Source organism: Leucoraja erinacea, unplaced genomic scaffold (genome assembly GCF_028641065.1).
Source record: "Leucoraja erinacea ecotype New England unplaced genomic scaffold, Leri_hhj_1 Leri_193S, whole genome shotgun sequence".
Classification (NCBI taxonomy): Eukaryota; Metazoa; Chordata; class Chondrichthyes; order Rajiformes; family Rajidae; genus Leucoraja; species Leucoraja erinaceus.
Genome location: NW_026576094.1, coordinates 198,728 through 203,189, shown reverse-complemented (window position 1 = coordinate 203,189; position 4,462 = coordinate 198,728). Strand labels below are relative to the sequence as shown.

Genomic DNA, 4,462 nt, shown 5'->3' with positions numbered 1-4,462 from the left:
CCTTTCCCGTCCATATAACTATCCGATTTATTTTTAAATGAGAAAATCGAACCTGTTTCCACCACTTCCACTGGAAGCTCAGTTCACACAGCTACCATTCTCTGAGTAAAGAGGCACGGAACCTACTATGCTAATGCCATCAACTAATTCAGCGAGATATTAAATTGCAATTTCATAACTTGATGTGGTCACGCTCTTTTTATCGATACCATGTTTTATGCTCTGGATTCATCCATTCCCCTACATACGCCCAAAATTCTTGCCACAGACCGATGAACGCATCACACACCAACTCAGCACAACCAGTCGGGTAAATACGGAATTTCGTATTGGCAAACGATTTCACAAATTCCAGCCACTTTGCAGACTGCTTTTGTCAGAGGATTTACTTCTCCGGAATCAACAGTGAAAGTGAGTAGTGTTGGTCTCCAAATCTGACGAAATATATTCTAGCCATAGAGGGAGTACAGAGAAGGTTCACCAGACTGATTCCTGGGACGTCAGGACTTTCATATGAAGAAAGACTGGACAGACACGGCTTGTAATTGCTAGAATTTAGAAGATTGAGGGGGGATCTTGTAGAAACTTACAACATTCTTAAGGGGTTGGACAAGCTAGAGGCAGGAAGTCTTTTCCCGATGTTGGGGAAGTCCAGAACAAGTGGTCACAGTTTAAGGATAAGGGGGAAATCTTTTAGGACCCAGATGAGAAAAACTTTTTTTCACACAGAATGGTGAATCTCTGGAATTCTCTGCCACAGAAGGTAGTTGAGGCCAGTTCATTGGCTATATTTAAGAGGGAGTTAGATAAGGCCCTTGTGACTTAAGGGATCAGGGGGTGTGGAGAGAAGGCGGTTAAAGGATACTGAGTAGGATGATCAGCCATGATCTTATTGAATGGCGGTGCAGGCTCGAAGGGATAAATGACCAACTCCTGCACCCACTTTCTGTGTTTCTATGTTTCTACGTAAGCGTCACTCCGTTCTCTACATGTTCTGAATAAATCATTTGGGCTTCTTCAGACCAAGAAACACCTTGTCCAAGTAGTTGAAGGTGCAAAGAACGCAGATGGGGGAAGGAGTAATGGATGGATTGGAGGTGCCAAGCGCTTCGGGAACTACCACCGTAAACACAGACACTGATGATGTATTAACTCGACATGTTTATCAGAATATGGCGGCGATCATTCCTGTGTCCGACACTATTTGCGGAACCGCACATTAAACGTGAGGATTTATCGGAAGCTGAAATCCCAGGGAACCCCCGCAGTGTGTGACAGCTCCGACGACCAGTATAGGCTGCCAGAGTTCGCATCCCGTTCGTATTTCGTGGACTAGGGGATGGGCTCTGGACTTTGTGCCTTCCCTCTCAGTGGGAACCATTGTGGGGGGATGCTTTGTTAAATGCTTTAATGTTGAGTCTTATCTTTATCTGTATGCTGCATGGCAAGTCAAATTCATTACACCAATTGGTATATGTGATAATAAATGTCCTTTGTACCTTTGTATTTGCAGCATTGTTGCGTTTCGATTTGAGCTTTAGTTCAGTGGGATCTGCAGCCGTGTAATTGTCTTCCGTTCCGACTAGTCGCGGAATATAATGGCGGCACCCCATGGATTCGTAGATGCCTTCCATCTAAGGAGCAGTATCAGACGTAAGATCATGAATTCGGGTGGATTCATTCAGAACTGCAGACGATGCAGTTTACTGACAGGTGCAAGATTACTCTGACCCCTAATCTTTCTCCAGAAGTGTTCAGCGGCCGATATAGCGATTTATTTTCTTTTTCGTCATATTTAGTCATCAATTTTAGAATAAGATTACGGACAATAATCAAATGAGAAAAAACTTGGCCACCTTCTTGCACTTTCTTTCGCTCTCGAAAGGAATATTCGCCGCATAAATCCGACAGCACCGCCATCTCATCTGCGATCACCTTAACATAACCATATAACCATATAACAATTACAGCACGGAAGCAGGCCATCTCGGCCCTACAAGTCCGTGCAAACAATTTTTTTCCCCTTAGTCCCACCTGCCTGCACTCATACCACAACCCTCCATTCCCTTCTCATCCATATGCCTATCCAATTTATTTTTAAATGATACCAACGAACCTGCCTCCACCACTTCCACTGGAAGCTCATTCCACACCGCTACCACTCTCTGAGTAAAGAAGTTCCCCCTCATGTTACCCCTAAACTTCTGTCCCTTAATTCTGAAGTCATGTCCTATTGTTTGAATCTTCCCTATTCTCAAAAGGGAAAAGCTTGTCCACATCAACTCTGTCTATCCCTCTCATCATTTTAAATACCTCGATCAGGTCCCCCCTTAACCTTCTGCGCTCCATAGAATAAAGACCTAACTTATTCAACCTATCTCTGTAACTTAGTTGTTGGAACCCAGGCAACATTCTAGTAAATCTCCTCTGTACTCTCTCTATTTTGTTGACATCCTTCCTATAATTGGGCGACCAAAATTGTACACCATACTCCAGATTTGGTCTCACCAATGTCTTGTACAATTTTAACATTACATCCCAGCTTCTATACTCAATGCTCTTATTTATAAAGGCTAGCATACCAAAAGCTTTCTTTACCACCCTATCTATATGAGATTCCACCTTCAAGGAACTATGCACGGTTATACCCAGATCCATCTGTTCAACTGAATTCTTCAATTCCCTACCATTTACCATTTACGTCCTATTTTGATTTGTCCTGCCAAGGTGTAGCACCTCACATTTATCAGCATTAAACTCCATCTGCCATCTTTCAGCCCATTTTTCCAAATGGCCTAAATCACTCTTTAGACTTTGGAAATCCTCTTCATTATCCACAACACCCCCTATCTTGGTGTCATCTGCATACTTACTAATCCAATTTACCACACCTTCATCCAGATCATTGATGTACATGCCAAACAACAAAGGACCCAACACAGATCCCTGAGGCAACCCACTAGTCACCTGCCTCCAACCCGATAAACAGCCACCCACCATTACCCTCTGGCTTCTCCCATTCAGCCACTGTTGAATCCATCTTGCTATTCCTGCATTTATACCCAACAGTTGAACCTTCTTAACCAACCTTCCATGAGGAGCCTTGTCAAAGGCCTTACTAAAGTCCATATAGACAACATCCACTGCTTTACCCTCGTCAATTTCCCTAGTAACCTCTTCAAAAAATTCAAGAAGATTAGTCAAACATGACCTTCCAGGCACAAATCTATGTTGACTGTTCCTAATCAGACCCTGTTTATCTAGATGCTTATATATATTATCTCTAAGTATCTTTTCCATTAATTTGCCCACCACTGAAGTCAAACAAACAGGTCTATAATTGCTAGGTTTACTCTTAGAGCCCTTTTTAAACAATGGAACAACATGCGCAGTACGCCAATCCTCGGGGACTATTCCCGTTTCTAATGACATTTGAAACATCGAAAGTACGTTACTGCCCCATCCATAGGACAGCAATACAAAAGAAAGTGGCCTGTTGAATGTGGACAAGGATGGATGAGGCTTCATATGTCCTGAAGGGGAAGTAAAAATATGAGGAATTATCGGCCGTTCAGTATAAGGCGCCTGAAGAAAACGACGCTGCGAACAGGATTCGAACCTGCGTGGGGAATCCCCATTGGATTTCAAGTCCAACACCTTAACCACTCGGCCATCGCAGCTCTCTTCAGCTCCTTTGTTGCAGAAGGATTCAGAAAAGGGCGCCGTATGAAACTGTAATGGGTGTATACGCTGCTCAGCATGATGTCTGGGTTTGAAATGATGTCCCCGTTTTCTTTATACAGAGCTAAAATAGCAGACGATGCTAAGTAGCGTTCCAAAGAAAATTGGATTTATATAACTGGAATTGCATCGTGTTTGTGGACGGTTGGCAAGGAAGACCTAGTGAGACTGAGACGCCATTGCCTTCTGCAACAATTACGAAGAGGTTGCTGCCCACATTTTGACATTACTCAGTTATTCTCCGTCATTACTAGAGCTCACGTCGGATTTGTTAATTGTCCTTATTTTATGCGATTCCAACATTTTCATATCTCTCTTCCATTCGTATCAGAACCCTGAAGCCAGGTTTACCGACGCAACGGTATTTCATCCGCCTGATGGTGTTTCCGTAGTCAAGTCCATTTCATTAATTACCTCATAAATTATTCAATGCGCGTGACACTGCATTATTCTTTTCCCATTACTCCTGAAATGTCTAAATGACCAATCAGTGGAGAAGCACATGTCACGTCACGAGGAACTACACATCACTCGGTCGGTTGAGCATCGATGAGTGTTAAGCTGTTCTCCCAGTTAGGTGGCTCGACGTAACGACAATTATCGGGATATGGATCGTTTCAGTGATATCATGCTCACTGCACCCAATGGGTGAAACCCAACCTCTATCCAGTGGCTGAGCATTATCGACTGTGACGTGTTCAGCCTAATAATCCGATCAGCA

The 4,462-nt window shown here is 43.3% G+C and overlaps 1 non-coding gene across 1 annotated transcript; it reads right to left on the bottom strand.

The window, feature by feature from the left end:
* Positions 1-3,598: 3,598 nt before the first annotated feature.
* On the bottom strand, positions 3,599-3,680 carry trnas-uga (transfer RNA serine (anticodon UGA)). The gene has a single exon. It is a non-coding gene; the product is annotated as a tRNA-Ser (tRNA).
* Between the last annotated feature and the right edge of the window lie 782 nt (positions 3,681-4,462).